The sequence below is a fragment of the Carassius gibelio genome, chromosome A19 (genome assembly GCF_023724105.1).
Source record: "Carassius gibelio isolate Cgi1373 ecotype wild population from Czech Republic chromosome A19, carGib1.2-hapl.c, whole genome shotgun sequence".
NCBI lineage: Eukaryota > Metazoa > Chordata > Actinopteri > Cypriniformes > Cyprinidae > Carassius > Carassius gibelio.
In genome coordinates this window covers 2217461-2239676 of record NC_068389.1, presented here as the reverse complement: position 1 = coordinate 2239676, position 22216 = coordinate 2217461, and the positions used below count along the sequence as shown (strand labels likewise).

The 22216-nt window shown below is 38.1% G+C and overlaps 3 non-coding genes and 17 pseudogenes across 3 annotated transcripts; all 20 read right to left on the bottom strand.

Annotated features, from left to right (window-relative positions):
• Positions 1 to 1065: 1065 nt before the first annotated feature.
• LOC127937732 (5S ribosomal RNA) lies at positions 1066 to 1184 on the bottom strand. Its single transcript, XR_008148513.1, has one exon. It is a non-coding gene; the product is annotated as a 5S ribosomal RNA (ribosomal RNA).
• A 1070-nt stretch (positions 1185 to 2254) lies between these two features.
• Positions 2255 to 2373, bottom strand: LOC127937155 (uncharacterized; annotated as a pseudogene).
• Positions 2374 to 4207: 1834 nt separating this feature from the next.
• Positions 4208 to 4326, bottom strand: LOC127937731 (5S ribosomal RNA). The gene has a single exon (XR_008148512.1). It is a non-coding gene; the product is annotated as a 5S ribosomal RNA (ribosomal RNA).
• A 1070-nt stretch (positions 4327 to 5396) lies between these two features.
• LOC127937154 (uncharacterized) lies at positions 5397 to 5515 on the bottom strand (annotated as a pseudogene).
• A 790-nt stretch (positions 5516 to 6305) lies between these two features.
• On the bottom strand, positions 6306 to 6424 carry LOC127937300 (uncharacterized; annotated as a pseudogene).
• A 1068-nt stretch (positions 6425 to 7492) lies between these two features.
• LOC127937153 (uncharacterized) lies at positions 7493 to 7611 on the bottom strand (annotated as a pseudogene).
• A 221-nt stretch (positions 7612 to 7832) lies between these two features.
• LOC127937152 (uncharacterized) lies at positions 7833 to 7951 on the bottom strand (annotated as a pseudogene).
• A 792-nt stretch (positions 7952 to 8743) lies between these two features.
• LOC127936808 (uncharacterized) lies at positions 8744 to 8862 on the bottom strand (annotated as a pseudogene).
• Positions 8863 to 9927: 1065 nt separating this feature from the next.
• On the bottom strand, positions 9928 to 10046 carry LOC127937150 (uncharacterized; annotated as a pseudogene).
• A 1834-nt stretch (positions 10047 to 11880) lies between these two features.
• On the bottom strand, positions 11881 to 11999 carry LOC127937730 (5S ribosomal RNA). The gene has a single exon (XR_008148511.1). It is a non-coding gene; the product is annotated as a 5S ribosomal RNA (ribosomal RNA).
• A 1069-nt stretch (positions 12000 to 13068) lies between these two features.
• LOC127937149 (uncharacterized) lies at positions 13069 to 13187 on the bottom strand (annotated as a pseudogene).
• Positions 13188 to 14679: 1492 nt separating this feature from the next.
• LOC127937148 (uncharacterized) lies at positions 14680 to 14798 on the bottom strand (annotated as a pseudogene).
• Positions 14799 to 15019: 221 nt separating this feature from the next.
• LOC127937147 (uncharacterized) lies at positions 15020 to 15138 on the bottom strand (annotated as a pseudogene).
• A 789-nt stretch (positions 15139 to 15927) lies between these two features.
• On the bottom strand, positions 15928 to 16046 carry LOC127937298 (uncharacterized; annotated as a pseudogene).
• A 503-nt stretch (positions 16047 to 16549) lies between these two features.
• On the bottom strand, positions 16550 to 16668 carry LOC127936807 (uncharacterized; annotated as a pseudogene).
• A 652-nt stretch (positions 16669 to 17320) lies between these two features.
• Positions 17321 to 17439, bottom strand: LOC127936100 (uncharacterized; annotated as a pseudogene).
• Positions 17440 to 18224: 785 nt separating this feature from the next.
• Positions 18225 to 18343, bottom strand: LOC127937146 (uncharacterized; annotated as a pseudogene).
• Positions 18344 to 19133: 790 nt separating this feature from the next.
• On the bottom strand, positions 19134 to 19252 carry LOC127937297 (uncharacterized; annotated as a pseudogene).
• A 1212-nt stretch (positions 19253 to 20464) lies between these two features.
• Positions 20465 to 20583, bottom strand: LOC127937082 (uncharacterized; annotated as a pseudogene).
• Positions 20584 to 21371: 788 nt separating this feature from the next.
• Positions 21372 to 21490, bottom strand: LOC127937296 (uncharacterized; annotated as a pseudogene).
• Positions 21491 to 22216: the final 726 nt, after the last annotated feature.

The following is a 22216-nucleotide window of genomic DNA, read 5'->3' as shown; positions in this document are numbered from 1 at the left end:
TAAGATTCAGAGATCGGGCATTGACTCTTTTTTTTTTTTTTTTTTTGCAAGATTATCATATAATTCGTGAAAAATATCCAAAAATTTAAAGCACCTGATATTCCCAGGCAGTCTCCCATCCATGTACTAACCTGGCGCAAACCTGCTTATATTCAGAGATCGGGCATTGACTCTATTTTTTGGCAAAATTATTATATACTAAGTGAAAAATTTCTTTTTTTCAAGCACCTGGTATTCCTTGGCGGTCTATCATTCAAGTACTAACCAGACCTTAACCTGCTAAGATTCAGAGATCGGGCATTGACTTCTTCTTTTTTTTTTTTTTTTGCAAGATTATTATATAATTTGTGAAAAATATCCAAAAATTTAAAGCACCTGGTATTCCCAGGCAGTCTCCCATCCATGTACTAACCTGGCCCAAACCTGCTTATATTCAGAGATCGGGCATTGACTCTATTTTTTGCCAAATTTATTATATACTAAGTGAAAAAATTCCAAAAGCTTAAAGCACCTGGTATTCCTTGGCGGTCTCTCATCCAAGTACTAACTAGACCTAAACCTGCTAAAATTCAGAGATCAGGCATTGACTCTTTTTTTTTTTTTTTGCAAGATTATTATATAATTTGTGAAAAATATCCAAAAATTTAAAGCACCTGGTATTCCCAGGCAGTCTCCCATCCATGTACTAACCTGGCCCAAACCTGCTTATATTCAGAGATCAGGCATTGACTCTATTTTTTGCCAAATTTATTATATACTAAGTGAAAAAATTCCAAAAGCTTAAAGCACCTGGTATTCCTTGGCGGTCTCTCATCCAAGTACTAACCAGACCTAAACCTGCTAAGATTCAGAGATCGGGCATTGACTCTTTTTTTTTTTTTTTTTTTTTTTTGCAAGAATATTATATAATTCGTGAAAAATATCCAAAAATTTAAAGCACCTGATATTCCCAGGCAGTCTCCCATCCATGTAATAACCTGGCGCAAACCTGCTTATATTCAGAGATCGGGCATTGACTCTATTTTTTGGCAAAATTATTATATACTAAGTGAAAAATTTCAAAAAAGCTTACAGTACCTGGTATTCCCAGGCGGTCTCCCATCCAGGCACTAACCAGGCCCAAACCTGCTTAGCTTCCGAGATCAGACAAGATCGGGCATAGCCAGGCTGGTATGGCCATAAGCGAAGACTGCTGCAAAGAGAAGGCTATTTAAAGATCAGCCAATCTACTCGCCAGTACATTATAAAAGTAGGAAAGAAACCCCAAAAGCTTAAAGCACCTGGTATTCCTAGGCGGTCTCTCATCCAAGTACTAACCTGGCCCAAACCTGCTGATATTCAGAGATCGGGCATTGACTCTATTTTTTGCCAAATTTATTATATACTAAGTGAAAAAATTTCAAAAGCTTAAAGCACCTGGTATTCCTTGGCGGTCTATCATTCAAGTACTAACCAGACCTTAACCTGCTAAGATTCAGAGATCGGGCATTGACTTCTTCTTTTTTTTTTTTTTTTTGCAAGATTATTATATAATTCGTGAAAAATATCCAAAAATTTAAAGCACCTGGTATTCCCAGGCAGTCTCCCATCCATGTACTAACCTGGCCCAAACCTGCTTATATTCAGAGATCGGGCATTGACTCTATTTTTTGCCAAATTTATTATATACTAAGTGAAAAAATTCCAAAAGCTTAAAGCACCTGGTATTCCTTGGCGGTCTCTCATCCAAGTACTAACTAGACCTAAACCTGCTAAAATTCAGAGATCGGGCATTGACTCTTTTTTTTTTTTTTTTGCAAGATTATTATATAATTCGTGAAAAATATCCAAAAATTTAAAGCACCTGGTATTCCCAGGCAGTCTCCCATCCATGTACTAACCTGGCGCAAACCTGCTTATATTCAGAGATCAGGCATTGACTCTATTTTTTGCCAAATTTATTATATACTAAGTGAAAAAATTCCAAAAGCTTAAAGCACCTGGTATTCCTTGGCGGTCTCTCATCCAAGTACTAACCAGACCTAAACCTGCTAAGATTCAGAGATCGGGCATTGACTTTTTTTTTTTTTTTTTTTTTTTTTGCAAGAATATTATATAATTCGTGAAAAATATCCAAAAATGTAAAGCACCTGATATTCCCAGGCAGTCTCCCATCCATGTACTAACCTGGCGCAAACCTGCTTATATTCAGAGATCGGGCATTGACTCTATTTTTTGGCAAAATTATTATATACTAAGTGAAAATTTTCAAAAAAGCTTACAGTACCTGGTATTCCCAGGCTGTCTCCCATCCAGGCACTAACCAGGCCCAAACCTGCTTAGCTTACGAGATCAGACAAGATCGGGCATAGCCAGGCTGGTATGGCCATAAGCGAAGACTGCTGCAAAGAGAAGGCTATTTAAAGATCAGCCAATCTACTCGCCAGTACATTATAAAAGTAGGAAAGAAACCCCAAAAGCTTAAAGCACCTGGTATTCCTAGGCGGTCTCTCATCCAAGTACTAACCTGGCCCAAACCTGCTTATATTCAGAGATCGGGCATTGACTCTATTTTTTGCCAAATTTATTATATACTAAGTGAAAAAATTCCAAAAGCTTAAAGCACCTGGTATTCCTTGGCGGTCTATCATTCAAGTACTAACCAGACCTTAAACTGCTAAGATTCAGAGATCGGGCATTGACTTCTTCTTTTTTGGTATGGCCATAAGCGAAGACTGCTGCAAAGAGAAGGCTATTTAAAGATCAGCCAATCTACTCGCCAGTACATTATAAAAGTAGGAAAGAAACCCCAAAAGCTTAAAGCACCTGGTATTCCTAGGCGGTCTCTCATCCAAGTACTAACCTGGCCCAAACCTGCTAAGATTCAGAGATCGGGCATTGACTTCTTCTTTTTTTTTTTTTTTTTGCAAGATTATTATATAATTTGTTAAAAATATCCAAAAATTTAAAGCACCTGGTATTCCCAGGCAGTCTCCCATCCATGTACTAACCTGGCCCAAACCTGCTTATATTCAGAGATCGGGCACTGACTCTATTTTTTGCCAAATTTATTATATACTAAGTGAAAAAATTCCAAAAGCTTAAAGCACCTGGTATTCCTTGGCGGTCTCTCATCCAAGTACTAACCAGACCTAAACCTGCTAAGATTCAGAGATCGGGCATTGACTCTTTTTTTTTTTTTTTTTTTGCAAGATTATCATATAATTCGTGAAAAATATCCAAAAATTTAAAGCACCTGATATTCCCAGGCAGTCTCCCATCCATGTACTAACCTGGCGCAAACCTGCTTATATTCAGAGATCGGGCATTGACTCTATTTTTTGGCAAAATTATTATATACTAAGTGAAAAATTTCTTTTTTTCAAGCACCTGGTATTCCTTGGCGGTCTATCATTCAAGTACTAACCAGACCTTAACCTGCTAAGATTCAGAGATCGGGCATTGACTTCTTCTTTTTTTTTTTTTTTTTGCAAGATTATTATATAATTTGTGAAAAATATCCAAAAATTTAAAGCACCTGGTATTCCCAGGCAGTCTCCCATCCATGTACTAACCTGGCCCAAACCTGCTTATATTCAGAGATCGGGCATTGACTCTATTTTTTGCCAAATTTATTATATACTAAGTGAAAAAATTCCAAAAGCTTAAAGCACCTGGTATTCCTTGGCGGTCTCTCATCCAAGTACTAACTAGACCTAAACCTGCTAAAATTCAGAGATCAGGCATTGACTCTTTTTTTTTTTTTTTTGCAAGATTATTATATAATTTGTGAAAAATATCCAAAAATTTAAAGCACCTGGTATTCCCAGGCAGTCTCCCATCCATGTACTAACCTGGCCCAAACCTGCTTATATTCAGAGATCAGGCATTGACTCTATTTTTTGCCAAATTTATTATATACTAAGTGAAAAAATTCCAAAAGCTTAAAGCACCTGGTATTCCTTGGCGGTCTCTCATCCAAGTACTAACCAGACCTAAACCTGCTAAGATTCAGAGATCGGGCATTGACTCTTTTTTTTTTTTTTTTTTTTTTTGCAAGAATATTATATAATTCGTGAAAAATATCCAAAAATTTAAAGCACCTGATATTCCCAGGCAGTCTCCCATCCATGTAATAACCTGGCGCAAACCTGCTTATATTCAGAGATCGGGCATTGACTCTATTTTTTGGCAAAATTATTATATACTAAGTGAAAAATTTCAAAAAAGCTTACAGTACCTGGTATTCCCAGGCGGTCTCCCATCCAGGCACTAACCAGGCCCAAACCTGCTTAGCTTCCGAGATCAGACAAGATCGGGCATAGCCAGGCTGGTATGGCCATAAGCGAAGACTGCTGCAAAGAGAAGGCTATTTAAAGATCAGCCAATCTACTCGCCAGTACATTATAAAAGTAGGAAAGAAACCCCAAAAGCTTAAAGCACCTGGTATTCCTAGGCGGTCTCTCATCCAAGTACTAACCTGGCCCAAACCTGCTTATATTCAGAGATCGGGCATTGACTCTATTTTTTGCCAAATTTATTATATACTAAGTGAAAAAATTTCAAAAGCTTAAAGCACCTGGTATTCCTTGGCGGTCTATCATTCAAGTACTAACCAGACCTTAACCTGCTAAGATTCAGAGATCGGGCATTGACTTCTTCTTTTTTTTTTTTTTTTTGCAAGATTATTATATAATTCGTGAAAAATATCCAAAAATTTAAAGCACCTGGTATTCCCAGGCAGTCTCCCATCCATGTACTAACCTGGCCCAAACCTGCTTATATTCAGAGATCGGGCATTGACTCTATTTTTTGCCAAATTTATTATATACTAAGTGAAAAAATTCCAAAAGCTTAAAGCACCTGGTATTCCTTGGCGGTCTCTCATCCAAGTACTAACTAGACCTAAACCTGCTAAAATTCAGAGATCGGGCATTGACTCTTTTTTTTTTTTTTTTTGCAAGATTATTATATAATTCGTGAAAAATATCCAAAAATTTAAAGCACCTGGTATTCCCAGGCAGTCTCCCATCCATGTACTAACCTGGCGCAAACCTGCTTATATTCAGAGATCAGGCATTGACTCTATTTTTTGCCAAATTTATTATATACTAAGTGAAAAAATTCCAAAAGCTTAAAGCACCTGGTATTCCTTGGCGGTCTCTCATCCAAGTACTAACCAGACCTAAACCTGCTAAGATTCAGAGATCGGGCATTGACTTTTTTTTTTTTTTTTTTTTTTTTGCAAGAATATTATATAATTCGTGAAAAATATCCAAAAATGTAAAGCACCTGATATTCCCAGGCAGTCTCCCATCCATGTACTAACCTGGCGCAAACCTGCTTATATTCAGAGATCGGGCATTGACTCTATTTTTTGGCAAAATTATTATATACTAAGTGAAAATTTTCAAAAAAGCTTACAGTACCTGGTATTCCCAGGCTGTCTCCCATCCAGGCACTAACCAGGCCCAAACCTGCTTAGCTTACGAGATCAGACAAGATCGGGCATAGCCAGGCTGGTATGGCCATAAGCGAAGACTGCTGCAAAGAGAAGGCTATTTAAAGATCAGCCAATCTACTCGCCAGTACATTATAAAAGTAGGAAAGAAACCCCAAAAGCTTAAAGCACCTGGTATTCCTAGGCGGTCTCTCATCCAAGTACTAACCTGGCCCAAACCTGCTTATATTCAGAGATCGGGCATTGACTCTATTTTTTGCCAAATTTATTATATACTAAGTGAAAAAATTCCAAAAGCTTAAAGCACCTGGTATTCCTTGGCGGTCTATCATTCAAGTACTAACCAGACCTTAAACTGCTAAGATTCAGAGATCGGGCATTGACTTCTTCTTTTTTTTTTTTTTTTTTGCAAGATTATTATATAATTTGTTAAAAATATCCAAAAATTTAAAGCACCTGGTATTCCCAGGCAGTCTCCCATCCATGTACTAACCTGGCCCAAACCTGCTTATATTCAGAGATCGGGCACTGACTCTATTTTTTGCCAAATTTATTATATACTAAGTGAAAAAATTCCAAAAGCTTAAAGCACCTGGTATTCCTTGGCGGTCTCTCATCCAAGTACTAACCAGACCTAAACCTGCTAAGATTCAGAGATCGGGCATTGACTCTTTTTTTTTTTTTTTTTTTTTGCAAGATTATTATATAATTCGTGAAAAATATCCAAAAATTTAAAGCACCTGATATTCCCAGGCAGTCTCCCATCCATGTACTAACCTGGCGCAAACCTGCTTATATTCAGAGATCGGGCATTGACTCTATTTTTTGGCAAAATTATTATATACTAAGTGAAAAATTTCAAAATAGCTTAGAGTACCTGGCATTCCCAGGCGGTCTCCCATCCAGGCACTAACCAGGCCCAAACCTGCTTAGCTTCCAAGATCAGACAAGGTCGGGCATAGCCAGGCTGGTATGGCCATAAGCGAAGACTGCTGCAAAGAGAAGGCTATTTAAAGATCAGCCAATCTACTCGCCAGTACATTATAAAAGTAGGAAAGAAACCCCAAAAGCTTAAAGCACCTGGTATTCCTAGGCGGTCTCTCATCCAAGTACTAACCTGGCCCAAACCTGCTTATATTCAGAGATCGGGCATTGACTCTATTTTTTGCCAAATTTATTATATACTAAGTGAAAAAATTCCAAAAGCTTAAAGCACCTGGTATTCCTTGGCGGTCTATCATTCAAGTACTAACCAGACCTTAACCTGCTAAGATTCAGAGATCGGGCATTGACTTCTTCTTTTTTTTTTTTTTTTGCAAGAATATTATATAATTCGTGAAAAATATCCAAAAATTTAAAGCACCTGGTATTCCCAGGCAGTCTCCCATCCATGTACTAACCTGGCCCAAACCTGCTTATATTCAGAGATCGGGCATTGACTCTATTTGTTGCCAAATTTATTATATACTAAGTGAAAAAATTCCAAAAGCTTAAAGCACCTGGTATTCCTTGGCGGTCTCTCATCCAAGTACTAACCAGACCTAAATCTGCTAAGATTCAGAGATCGGGCATTGACTCTTTTTTTTTTTTTTTTTTGCAAGAATATTATATAATTTGTGAAAAATATCCAAAAATTTAAAGCACCTGGTATTCCCAGGCAGTCTCCCATCCATGTACTAACCTGGCGCAAACCTGCTTATATTCAGAGATCAGGCATTGAGTCTATTTTTTGCCAAATTTATTATATACTAAGTGAAAAAATTCCAAAAGCTTAAAGCACCTGGTATTCCTTGGCGGTCTCTCATCCAAGTACTAACCAGACCTAAATCTGCTAAGATTCAGAGATCGGGCATTGACTCTTTTTTTTTTTTTTTTTTTTGCAAGAATATTATATAATTCATGAAAAATATCCAAAAATGTAAAGCACCTGATATTCCCAGGCAGTCTCCCATCCATGTACTAACCTGGCGCAAACCTGCTTATATTCAGAGATCGGGCATTGACTCTATTTTTTGGCAAAATTATTATATACTAAGTGAAAAATTTCAAAAAAGCTTACAGTACCTGGTATTCCCAGGCTGTCTCCCATCCAGGCACTAACCAGGCCCAAACCTGCTTAGCTTACGAGATCAGACAAGATCGGGCATAGCCAGGCTGGTATGGCCATAAGCGAAGACTGCTGCAAAGAGAAGGCTATTTAAAGATCAGCCAATCTACTCGCCAGTACATTATAAAAGTAGGAAAGAAACCCCAAAAGCTTAAAGCACCTGGTATTCCTAGGCGGTCTCTCATCCATGTACTAACCTGGCGCAAACCTGCTTATATTCAGAGATCGGGCATTGACTCTATTTTTTGGCAAAATTATTATATACTAAGTGAAAATTTTCAAAAAAGCTTACAGTACCTGGTATTCCCAGGCTGTCTCCCATCCAGGCACTAACCAGGCCCAAACCTGCTTAGCTTACGAGATCAGACAAGATCGGGCATAGCCAGGCTGGTATGGCCATAAGCGAAGACTGCTGCAAAGAGAAGGCTATTTAAAGATCAGCCAATCTACTCGCCAGTACATTATAAAAGTAGGAAAGAAACCCCAAAAGCTTAAAGCACCTGGTATTCCTAGGCGGTCTCTCATCCAAGTACTAACCTGGCCCAAACCTGCTTATATTCAGAGATCGGGCATTGACTCTATTTTTTGCCAAATTTATTATATACTAAGTGAAAAAATTCCAAAAGCTTAAAGCACCTGGTATTCCTTGGCGGTCTATCATTCAAGTACTAACCAGACCTTAAACTGCTAAGATTCAGATATCGGGCATTGACTTCTTCTTTTTTTTTTTTTTTTTTGCAAGATTATTATATAATTTGTTAAAAATATCCAAAAATTTAAAGCACCTGGTATTCCCAGGCAGTCTCCCATCCATGTACTAACCTGGCCCAAACCTGCTTATATTCAGAGATCGGGCACTGACTCTATTTTTTGCCAAATTTATTATATACTAAGTGAAAAAATTCCAAAAGCTTAAAGCACCTGGTATTCCTTGGCGGTCTCTCATCCAAGTACTAACCAGACCTAAACCTGCTAAGATTCAGAGATCGGGCATTGACTCTTTTTTTTTTTTTTTTTTTTTTTGCAAGATTATTATATAATTCGTGAAAAATATCCAAAAAATTAAAGCACCTGATATTCCCAGGCAGTCTCCCATCCATGTACTAACCTGGCCCAAACCTGCTTATATTCAGAGATCGGGCATTGACTCTATTTTTTGGCAAAATTATTATATACTAAGTGAAAAATTTCAAAATAGCTTAGAGTACCTGGCATTCCCAGGCGGTCTCCCATCCAGGCACTAACCAGGCCCAAACCTGCTTAGCTTCCAAGATCAGACAAGATCGGGCATAGCCAGGCTGGTATGGCCATAAGCGAAGACTGCTGCAAAGAGAAGGCTATTTAAAGATCAGCCAATCTACTCGCCAGTACATTATAAAAGTAGGAAAGAAACCCCAAAAGCTTAAAGCACCTGGTATTCCTAGGCGGTCTCTCATCCAAGTACTAACCTGGCCCAAACCTGCTTATATTCAGAGATCGGGCATTGACTCTATTTTTTGCCAAATTTATTATATACTAAGTGAAAAAATTCCAAAAGCTTAAAGCACCTGGTATTCCTTGGCGGTCTATCATTCAAGTACTAACCAGACCTTAACCTGCTAAGATTCAGAGATCGGGCATTGACTTCTTCTTTTTTTTTTTTTGCAAGAATATTATATAATTCGTGAAAAATATCCAAAAATTTAAAGCACCTGGTATTCCCAGGCAGTCTCCCATCCATGTACTAACCTGGCCCAAACCTGCTTATATTCAGAGATCGGGCATTGACTCTATTTTTTGCCAAATTTATTATATACTAAGTGAAAAAATTCCAAAAGCTTAAAGCACCTGGTATTCCTTGGCGGTCTCTCATCCAAGTACTAACCAGACCTAAATCTGCTAAGATTCAGAGATCGGGCATTGACTCTTTTTTTTTTTTTTTTTTGCAAGAATATTATATAATTTGTGAAAAATATCCAAAAATTTAAAGCACCTGGTATTCCCAGGCAGTCTCCCATCCATGTACTAACCTGGCGCAAACCTGCTTATATTCAGAGATCAGGCATTGAGTCTATTTTTTGCCAAATTTATTATATACTAAGTGAAAAAATTCCAAAAGCTTAAAGCACCTGGTATTCCTTGGCGGTCTCTCATCCAAGTACTAACCAGACCTAAATCTGCTAAGATTCAGAGATCGGGCATTGACTCTTTTTTTTTTTTTTTTTTTTGCAAGAATATTATATAATTCATGAAAAATATCCAAAAATGTAAAGCACCTGATATTCCCAGGCAGTCTCCCATCCATGTACTAACCTGGCGCAAACCTGCTTATATTCAGAGATCGGGCATTGACTCTATTTTTTGGCAAAATTATTATATACTAAGTGAAAAATTTCAAAAAAGCTTACAGTACCTGGTATTCCCAGGCTGTCTCCCATCCAGGCACTAACCAGGCCCAAACCTGCTTAGCTTACGAGATCAGACAAGATCGGGCATAGCCAGGCTGGTATGGCCATAAGCGAAGACTGCTGCAAAGAGAAGGCTATTTAAAGATCAGCCAATCTACTCGCCAGTACATTATAAAAGTAGGAAAGAAACCCCAAAAGCTTAAAGCACCTGGTATTCCTAGGCGGTCTCTCATCCAAGTACTAACCTGGCCCAAACCTGCTTATATTCAGAGATCGGGCATTGACTCTATTTTTTGCCAAATTTATTATATACTAAGTGAAAAAATTCCAAAAGCTTAAAGCACCTGGTATTCCTTGGCGGTCTATCATTCAAGTACTAACCAGACCTTAAACTGCTAAGATTCAGATATCGGGCATTGACTTCTTCTTTTTTGGTATGGCCATAAGCGAAGACTGCTGCAAAGAGAAGGCTATTTAAAGATCAGCCAATCTACTCGCCAGTACATTATAAAAGTAGGAAAGAAACCCCAAAAGCTTAAAGCACCTGGTATTCCTAGGCGGTCTCTCATCCAAGTACTAACCTGGCCCAAACCTGCTAAGATTCAGAGATCGGGCATTGACTTCTTCTTTTTTTTTTTTTTTTTGCAAGATTATTATATAATTTGTTAAAAATATCCAAAAATTTAAAGCACCTGGTATTCCCAGGCAGTCTCCCATCCATGTACTAACCTGGCCCAAACCTGCTTATATTCAGAGATCGGGCACTGACTCTATTTTTTGCCAAATTTATTATATACTAAGTGAAAAAATTCCAAAAGCTTAAAGCACCTGGTATTCCTTGGCGGTCTCTCATCCAAGTACTAACCAGACCTAAACCTGCTAAGATTCAGAGATCGGGCATTGACTCTTTTTTTTTTTTTTTTTTTGCAAGATTATCATATAATTCGTGAAAAATATCCAAAAATTTAAAGCACCTGATATTCCCAGGCAGTCTCCCATCCATGTACTAACCTGGCGCAAACCTGCTTATATTCAGAGATCGGGCATTGACTCTATTTTTTGGCAAAATTATTATATACTAAGTGAAAAATTTCTTTTTTTCAAGCACCTGGTATTCCTTGGCGGTCTATCATTCAAGTACTAACCAGACCTTAACCTGCTAAGATTCAGAGATCGGGCATTGACTTCTTCTTTTTTTTTTTTTTTTTGCAAGATTATTATATAATTTGTGAAAAATATCCAAAAATTTAAAGCACCTGGTATTCCCAGGCAGTCTCCCATCCATGTACTAACCTGGCCCAAACCTGCTTATATTCAGAGATCGGGCATTGACTCTATTTTTTGCCAAATTTATTATATACTAAGTGAAAAAATTCCAAAAGCTTAAAGCACCTGGTATTCCTTGGCGGTCTCTCATCCAAGTACTAACTAGACCTAAACCTGCTAAAATTCAGAGATCAGGCATTGACTCTTTTTTTTTTTTTTTTGCAAGATTATTATATAATTTGTGAAAAATATCCAAAAATTTAAAGCACCTGGTATTCCCAGGCAGTCTCCCATCCATGTACTAACCTGGCCCAAACCTGCTTATATTCAGAGATCAGGCATTGACTCTATTTTTTGCCAAATTTATTATATACTAAGTGAAAAAATTCCAAAAGCTTAAAGCACCTGGTATTCCTTGGCGGTCTCTCATCCAAGTACTAACCAGACCTAAACCTGCTAAGATTCAGAGATCGGGCATTGACTCTTTTTTTTTTTTTTTTTTTTTTTGCAAGAATATTATATAATTCGTGAAAAATATCCAAAAATTTAAAGCACCTGATATTCCCAGGCAGTCTCCCATCCATGTACTAACCTGGCGCAAACCTGCTTATATTCAGAGATCGGGCATTGACTCTATTTTTTGGCAAAATTATTATATACTAAGTGAAAAATTTCAAAAAAGCTTACAGTACCTGGTATTCCCAGGCGGTCTCCCATCCAGGCACTAACCAGGCCCAAACCTGCTTAGCTTCCGAGATCAGACAAGATCGGGCATAGCCAGGCTGGTATGGCCATAAGCGAAGACTGCTGCAAAGAGAAGGCTATTTAAAGATCAGCCAATCTACTCGCCAGTACATTATAAAAGTAGGAAAGAAACCCCAAAAGCTTAAAGCACCTGGTATTCCTAGGCGGTCTCTCATCCAAGTACTAACCTGGCCCAAACCTGCTTATATTCAGAGATCGGGCATTGACTCTATTTTTTGCCAAATTTATTATATACTAAGTGAAAAAATTTCAAAAGCTTAAAGCACCTGGTATTCCTTGGCGGTCTATCATTCAAGTACTAACCAGACCTTAACCTGCTAAGATTCAGAGATCGGGCATTGACTTCTTCTTTTTTTTTTTTTTTTGCAAGATTATTATATAATTCGTGAAAAATATCCAAAAATTTAAAGCACCTGGTATTCCCAGGCAGTCTCCCATCCATGTACTAACCTGGCCCAAACCTGCTTATATTCAGAGATCAGGCATTGACTCTATTTTTTGCCAAATTTATTATATACTAAGTGAAAAAATTCCAAAAGCTTAAAGCACCTGGTATTCCTTGGCGGTCTCTCATCCAAGTACTAACTAGACCTAAACCTGCTAAAATTCAGAGATCGGGCATTGACTCTTTTTTTTTTTTTTTTTGCAAGATTATTATATAATTCGTGAAAAATATCCAAAAATTTAAAGCACCTGGTATTCCCAGGCAGTCTCCCATCCATGTACTAACCTGGCGCAAACCTGCTTATATTCAGAGATCAGGCATTGACTCTATTTTTTGCCAAATTTATTATATACTAAGTGAAAAAATTCCAAAAGCTTAAAGCACCTGGTATTCCTTGGCGGTCTCTCATCCAAGTACTAACCAGACCTAAACCTGCTAAGATTCAGAGATCGGGCATTGGCTTTTTTTTTTTTTTTTTTTTTTTTGCAAGAATATTATATAATTCGTGAAAAATATCCAAAAATGTAAAGCACCTGATATTCCCAGGCAGTCTCCCATCCATGTACTAACCTGGCGCAAACCTGCTTATATTCAGAGATCGGGCATTGACTCTATTTTTTGGCAAAATTATTATATACTAAGTGAAAATTTTCAAAAAAGCTTACAGTACCTGGTATTCCCAGGCTGTCTCCCATCCAGGCACTAACCAGGCCCAAACCTGCTTAGCTTACGAGATCAGACAAGATCGGGCATAGCCAGGCTGGTATGGCCATAAGCGAAGACTGCTGCAAAGAGAAGGCTATTTAAAGATCAGCCAATCTACTCGCCAGTACATTATAAAAGTAGGAAAGAAACCCCAAAAGCTTAAAGCACCTGGTATTCCTAGGCGGTCTCTCATCCAAGTACTAACCTGGCCCAAACCTGCTTATATTCAGAGATCGGGCATTGACTCTATTTTTTGCCAAATTTATTATATACTAAGTGAAAAAATTCCAAAAGCTTAAAGCACCTGGTATTCCTTGGCGGTCTATCATTCAAGTACTAACCAGACCTTAAACTGCTAAGATTCAGAGATCGGGCATTGACTTCTTCTTTTTTTTTTTTTTTTTTTGCAAGATTATTATATAATTTGTTAAAAATATCCAAAAATTTAAAGCACCTGGTATTCCCAGGCAGTCTCCCATCCATGTACTAACCTGGCCCAAACCTGCTTATATTCAGAGATCGGGCACTGACTCTATTTTTTGCCAAATTTATTATATACTAAGTGAAAAAATTCCAAAAGCTTAAAGCACCTGGTATTCCTTGGCGGTCTCTCATCCAAGTACTAACCAGACCTAAACCTGCTAAGATTCAGAGATCGGGCATTGACTCTTTTTTTTTTTTTTTTTTTTTGCAAGATTATTATATAATTCGTGAAAAATATCCAAAAATTTAAAGCACCTGATATTCCCAGGCAGTCTCCCATCCATGTACTAACCTGGCGCAAACCTGCTTATATTCAGAGATCGGGCATTGACTCTATTTTTTGGCAAAATTATTATATACTAAGTGAAAAATTTCAAAATAGCTTAGAGTACCTGGCATTCCCAGGCGGTCTCCCATCCATGTACTAACCTGGCCCAAACCTGCTTATATTCAGAGATCGGGCATTGACTCTATTTGTTGCCAAATTTATTATATACTAAGTGAAAAAATTCCAAAAGCTTAAAGCACCTGGTATTCCTTGGCGGTCTCTCATCCAAGTACTAACCAGACCTAAATCTGCTAAGATTCAGAGATCGGGCATTGACTCTTTTTTTTTTTTTTTTTTGCAAGAATATTATATAATTTGTGAAAAATATCCAAAAATTTAAAGCACCTGGTATTCCCAGGCAGTCTCCCATCCATGTACTAACCTGGCGCAAACCTGCTTATATTCAGAGATCAGGCATTGAGTCTATTTTTTGCCAAATTTATTATATACTAAGTGAAAAAATTCCAAAAGCTTAAAGCACCTGGTATTCCTTGGCGGTCTCTCATCCAAGTACTAACCAGACCTAAATCTGCTAAGATTCAGAGATCGGGCATTGACTCTTTTTTTTTTTTTTTTTTTTGCAAGAATATTATATAATTCATGAAAAATATCCAAAAATGTAAAGCACCTGATATTCCCAGGCAGTCTCCCATCCATGTACTAACCTGGCGCAAACCTGCTTATATTCAGAGATCGGGCATTGACTCTATTTTTTGGCAAAATTATTATATACTAAGTGAAAAATTTCAAAAAAGCTTACAGTACCTGGTATTCCCAGGCTGTCTCCCATCCAGGCACTAACCAGGCCCAAACCTGCTTAGCTTACGAGATCAGACAAGATCGGGCATAGCCAGGCTGGTATGGCCATAAGCGAAGACTGCTGCAAAGAGAAGGCTATTTAAAGATCAGCCAATCTACTCGCCAGTACATTATAAAAGTAGGAAAGAAACCCCAAAAGCTTAAAGCACCTGGTATTCCTAGGCGGTCTCTCATCCATGTACTAACCTGGCGCAAACCTGCTTATATTCAGAGATCGGGCATTGACTCTATTTTTTGGCAAAATTATTATATACTAAGTGAAAATTTTCAAAAAAGCTTACAGTACCTGGTATTCCCAGGCTGTCTCCCATCCAGGCACTAACCAGGCCCAAACCTGCTTAGCTTACGAGATCAGACAAGATCGGGCATAGCCAGGCTGGTATGGCCATAAGCGAAGACTGCTGCAAAGAGAAGGCTATTTAAAGATCAGCCAATCTACTCGCCAGTACATTATAAAAGTAGGAAAGAAACCCCAAAAGCTTAAAGCACCTGGTATTCCTAGGCGGTCTCTCATCCAAGTACTAACCTGGCCCAAACCTGCTTATATTCAGAGATCGGGCATTGACTCTATTTTTTGCCAAATTTATTATATACTAAGTGAAAAAATTCCAAAAGCTTAAAGCACCTGGTATTCCTTGGCGGTCTATCATTCAAGTACTAACCAGACCTTAAACTGCTAAGATTCAGAGATCGGGCATTGACTTCTTTTTTTTTTTTTTTTTTTTGCAAGATTATTATATAATTTGTTAAAAATATCCAAAAATTTAAAGCACCTGGTATTCCCAGGCAGTCTCCCATCCATGTACTAACCTGGCCCAAACCTGCTTATATTCAGAGATCGGGCACTGACTCTATTTTTTGCCAAATTTATTATATACTAAGTGAAAAAATTCCAAAAGCTTAAAGCACCTGGTATTCCTTGGCGGTCTCTCATCCAAGTACTAACCAGACCTAAACCTGCTAAGATTCAGAGATCGGGCATTGACTCTTTTTTTTTTTTTTTTTTTTTGCAAGATTATTATATAATTCGTGAAAAATATCAAAAAATTTAAAGCACCTGATATTCCCAGGCAGTCTCCCATCCATGTACTAACCTGGCGCAAACCTGCTTATATTCAGAGATCGGGCATTGACTCTATTTTTTGGCAAAATTATTATATACTAAGTGAAAAATTTCAAAATAGCTTAGAGTACCTGGCATTCCCAGGCGGTCTCCCATCCAGGCACTAACCAGGCCCAAACCTGCTTAGCTTCCAAGATCAGACAAGGTCGGGCATAGCCAGGCTGGTATGGCCATAAGCGAAGACTGCTGCAAAGAGAAGGCTATTTAAAGATCAGCCAATCTACTCGCCAGTACATTATAAAAGTAGGAAAGAAACCCCAAAAGCTTAAAGCACCTGGTATTCCTAGGCGGTCTCTCATCCAAGTACTAACCTGGCCCAAACCTGCTTATATTCAGAGATCGGGCATTGACTCTATTTTTTGCCAAATTTATTATATACTAAGTGAAAAAATTCCAAAAGCTTAAAGCACCTGGTATTCCTTGGCGGTCTATCATTCAAGTACTAACCAGACCTTAACCTGCTAAGATTCAGAGATCGGGCATTGACTTCTTCTTTTTTTTTTTTTTTGCAAGAATATTATATAATTCGTGAAAAATATCCAAAAATTTAAAGCACCTGATATTCCCAGGCAGTCTCCCATCCATGTACTAACCTGGCGCAAACCTGCTTATATTCAGAGATCGGGCATTGACTCTATTTTTTGGCAAAATTATTATATACTAAGTGAAAAATTTCAAAATAGCTTAGAGTACCTGGCATTCCCAGGCGGTCTCCCATCCAGGCACTAACCAGGCCCAAACCTGCTTAGCTTCCAAGATCAGACAAGATCGGGCATAGCCAGGCTGGTATGGCCATAAGCGAAGACTGCTGCAAAGAGAAGGCTATTTAAAGATCAGCCAATCTACTCGCCAGTACATTATAAAAGTAGGAAAGAAACCCCAAAAGCTTAAAGCACCTGGTATTCCTAGGCGGTCTCTCATCCAAGTACTAACCTGGCCCAAACCTGCTAAGATTCAGAGATCGGGCATTGACTTCTTCTTTTTTTTTTTTTTTTTGCAAGATTATTATATAATTTGTTAAAAATATCCAAAAATTTAAAGCACCTGGTATTCCCAGGCAGTCTCCCATCCATGTACTAACCTGGCCCAAACCTGCTTATATTCAGAGATCAGGCATTGACTCTATTTTTTGCCAAATTTATTATATACTAAGTGAAAAAATTCCAAAAGCTTAAAGCACCTGGTATTCCTTGGCGGTCTCTCATCCAAGTACTAACCAGACCTAAACCTGCTAAGATTCAGAGATCGGGCATTGACTCTTTTTTTTTTTTTTTTTTTTGCAAGAATATTATATAATTCGTGAAAAATATCCAAAAATTTAAAGCACCTGATATTCCCAGGCAGTCTCCCATCCATGTACTAACCTGGCGCAAACCTGCTTATATTCAGAGATCGGGCATTGACTCTATTTTTTGGCAAAATTATTATATACTAAGTGAAAAATTTCAAAATAGCTTAGAGTACCTGGCATTCCCAGGCGGTCTCCCATCCAGGCACTAACCAGGCCCAAACCTGCTTAGCTTCCGAGATCAGACAAGATCGGGCATAGCCAGGCTGGTATGGCCATAAGCGAAGACTGCTGCAAAGAGAAGGCTATTTAAAGATCAGCCAATCTACTCGCCAGTACATTATAAAAGTAGGAAAGAAACCCCAAAAGCTTAAAGCACCTGGTGTTCCTAGGCGGTCTCTCATCCAAGTACTAACCTGGCCCAAACCTGCTTATATTCAGAGATCGGGCATTGACTCTATTTTTTGCCAAATTTATTATATACTAAGTGAAAAAATTCCAAAAGCTTAAAGCACCTGGTATTCCTTGGCGGTCTATCATTCAAGTACTAACCAGACCTTAACCTGCTAAGATTCAGAGATCGGGCATTGACTTCTTCTTTTTTTTTTTTTTTGCAAGATTATTATATAATTCGTGAAAAAAATCCAAAAATTTAAAGCACCTGGTATTCCCAGGCAGTCTCCCATCCATGTACTAACCTGGCCCAAACCTGCTTATATTCAGAGATCGGGCATTGACTTTATTTTTTGCCAAATTTATTATATACTAAGTGAAAAAATTCCAAAAGCTTAAAGCACCTGGTATTCCTTGGCGGTCTCTCATCCAAGTACTAACCAGACCTAAATCTGCTAAGATTCAGAGATCGGGCATTGACTCTTTTTTTTTTTTTTTTTTTGCAAGAATATTATATAATTCATGAAAAATATCCAAAAATGTAAAGCACCTGATATTCCCAGGCAGTCTCCCATCCATGTACTAACCTGGCGCAAACCTGCTTATATTCAGAGATCGGGCATTGACTCTATTTTTTGGCAAAATTATTATATACTAAGTGAAAATTTTCAAAAAAGCTTACAGTACCTGGTATTCCCAGGCTGTCTCCCATCCAGGCACTAACCAGGCCCAAACCTGCTTAGCTTACGAGATCAGACAAGATCGGGCATAGCCAGGCTGGTATGGCCATAAGCGAAGACTGCTGCAAAGAGAAGGCTATTTAAAGATCAGCCAATCTACTCGCCAGTACATTATAAAAGTAGGAAAGAAACCCCAAAAGCTTAAAGCACCTGGTATTCCTAGGCGGTCTCTCATCCAAGTACTAACCTGGCCCAAACCTGCTTATATTCAGAGATTGGGCATTGACTCTATTTTTTGGCAAATTTATTATATACTAAGTGAAAAAATTCCAAAAGCTTAAAGCACCTGGTATTCCTTGGCGGTCTATCATTCAAGTACTAACCAGACCTTAAACTGCTAAGATTCAGAGATCGGGCATTGACTTCTTCTTTTTTTTTTTTTTTTTGCATGATTATTATATAATTTGTTAAAAATATCCAAAAATTTAAAGCACCTGGTATTCCCAGGCAGTCTCCCATCCATGTACTAACCTGGCCCAAACCTGCTTATATTCAGAGATCGGGCACTGACTCTATTTTTTGCCAAATTTATTATATACTAAGTGAAAAAATTCCAAAAGCTTAAAGCACCTGGTATTCCTTGGCGGTCTCTCATCCAAGTACTAACCAGACCTAAACCTGCTAAGATTCAGAGATCGGGCATTGACTCTTTTTTTTTTTTTTTTTTTTTTGCAAGATTATTATATAATTCGTGAAAAATATCCAAAAATTTAAAGCACCTGATATTCCCAGGCAGTCTCCCATCCATGTACTAACCTGGCGCAAACCTGCTTATATTCAGAGATCGGGCATTGACTCTATTTTTTGGCAAAATTATTATATACTAAGTGAAAAATTTCAAAATAGCTTAGAGTACCTGGCATTCCCAGGCGGTCTCCCATCCAGGCACTAACCAGGCCCAAACCTGCTTAGCTTCCAAGATCAGACAAGGTCGGGCATAGCCAGGCTGGTATGGCCATAAGCGAAGACTGCTGCAAAGAGAAGGCTATTTAAAGATCAGCCAATCTACTCGCCAGTACATTATAAAAGTAGGAAAGAAACCGCAAAAGCTTAAAGCACCTGGTATTCCTAGGCGGTCTCTCATCCAAGTACTAACCTGGCCCAAACCTGCTTATATTCAGAGATCGGGCATTGACTCTATTTTTTGCCAAATTTATTATATACTAAGTGAAAAAATTCCAAAAGCTTAAAGCACCTGGTATTCCTTGGCGGTCTATCATTCAAGTACTAACCAGACCTTAACCTGCTAAGATTCAGAGATCGGGCATTGACTTCTTCTTTTTTTTTTTTTTGCAAGAATATTATATAATTCGTGAAAAATATCCAAAAATTTAAAGCACCTGGTATTCCCAGGCAGTCTCCCATCCATGTACTAACCTGGCCCAAACCTGCTTATATTCAGAGATCGGGCATTGACTCTATTTTTTGCCAAATTTATTATATACTAAGTGAAAAAATTCCAAAAGCTTAAAGCACCTGGTATTCCTTGGCGGTCTCTCATCCAAGTACTAACCAGACCTAAACCTGCTAAGATTCAGAGATCGGGCATTGACTCTCTTTTTTTTTTTTTTTTTTTTTGCAAGATTATTATATAATTCGTGAAAAAATATCCAAAAATTTAAAGCACCTGATATTCCCAGGCAGTCTCCCATCCATGTACTAACCTGGCGCAAACCTGCTTATATTCAGAGATCGGGCATTGACTCTATTTTTTGGCAAAATTATTATATACTAAGTGAAAAATTTCAAAATAGCTTAGAGTACCTGGCATTCCCAGGCGGTCTCTCATCCAAGTACTTACCTGGCCCAAACCTGCTTATATTCAGAGATCGGGCATTGACTCTATTTTTTGCCAAATTTATTATATACTAAGTGAAAAAATTCCAAAAGCTTAAAGCACCTGGTATTCCTTGGCGGTCTATCATTCAAGCACTAACCAGACCTTAACCTGCTAAGATTCAGAGATCGGGCATTGACTTCTTCTTTTTTTTTTTTTTTTTTTGCAAGATTATTATATAATTCGTGAAAAATATCAAAAAATTTAAAGCACCTGATATTCCCAGGCAGTCTCCCATCCATGTACTAACCTGGCGCAAACCTGCTTATATTCAGAGATCGGGCATTGACTCTATTTTTTGGCAAAATTATTATATACTAAGTGAAAAATTTCAAAATAGCTTAGAGTACCTGGCATTCTCAGTCGGTCTCCCATCCAGGCACTAACCAGGCCCAAACCTGCTTAGCTTCCGAGATCAGACAAGATCGGGCATAGCCAGGCTGGTATGGCCATAAGCGAAGACTGCTGCAAAGAGAAGGCTATTTAAAGATCAGCCAATCTACTCGCCAGTACATTATAAAAGTAGGAAAGAAACCCCAAAAGCTTAAAGCACCTGGTATTCCTAGGCCGTCTCTCATCCAAGTACTAACCTGGCCCAAACCTGCTTATATTCAGAGATCGGGCATTGACTCTATTTTTTGCCAAATTTATTATATACTAAGTGAAAAAATTCCAAAAGCTTAAAGCACCTGGTATTCCTTGGCGGTCTATCATTCAAGTACTAACCAGACCTTAACCTGCTAAGATTCAGAGATCGGGCATTGACTCTATTTTTTTTTTTTTTTTTGCAAGATTATTATATAATTTGTGAAAAATATCCAAAAATTTAAAGCACCTGGTATTCCCAGGCAGTCTCCCATCCATGTACTAACCTGGCCCAAACCTGCTTATATTCAGAGATCGGGCATTGACTCTATTTTTTGCCAAATTTATTATATACTAAGTGAAAAAATTCCAAAAGCTTAAAGCACCTGGTATTCCTTGGCGGTCTCTCATCCAAGTACTAACCAGACCTAAACCTGCTAAGATTCAGAGATCGGGCATTGACTCTTTTTTTTTTTTTTTTTTTTTTGCAAGATTATTATATAATTCGTGAAAAATATCCAAAAATTTAAAGCACCTGATATTCCCAGGCAGTCTCCCATCCATGTACTAACCTGGCGCAAACCTGCTTATATTCAGAGATCGGGCATTGACTCTATTTTTTGGCAAAATTATTATATACTAAGTGAAAAATTTCAAAACAGCTTAGAGTACCTGGCATTCCCAGGCGGTCTCCCATCCAGGCACTAACCAGGCCCAAACCTGCTTAGCTTCCAAGATCAGACAAGGTCGGGCATAGCCAGGCTGGTATGGCCATAAGCGAAGACTGCTGCAAAGAGAAGGCTATTTAAAGATCAGCCAATCTACTCGCCAGTACATTATAAAAGTAGGAAAGAAACCGCAAAAGCTTAAAGCACCTGGTATTCCTAGGCGGTCTCTCATCCAAGTACTAACCTGGCCCAAACCTGCTTATATTCAGAGATCGGGCATTGACTCTATTTTTTGCCAAATTTATTATATACTAAGTGAAAAAATTCCAAAAGCTTAAAGCACCTGGTATTCCTTGGCGGTCTATCATTCAAGTACTAACCAGACCTTAACCTGCTAAGATTCAGAGATCGGGCATTGACTTCTTCTTTTTTTTTTTTTTGCAAGAATATTATATAATTCGTGAAAAATATCCAAAAATTTAAAGCACCTGGTATTCCCAGGCAGTCTCCCATCCATTTACTAACCTGGCCCAAACCTGCTTATATTCAGAGATCGGGCATTGACTCTATTTTTTGCCAAATTTATTATATACTAAGTGAAAAAATTCCAAAAGCTTAAAGCACCTGGTATTCCTTGGCGGTCTCTCATCCAAGTACTAACCAGACCTAAACCTGCTAAGATTCAGAGATCGGGCATTGACTCTCTTTTTTTTTTTTTTTTTTTTTGCAAGATTATTATATAATTCGTGAAAAAATATCCAAAAATTTAAAGCACCTGATATTCCCAGGCAGTCTCCCATCCATGTACTAACCTGGCGCAAACCTGCTTATATTCAG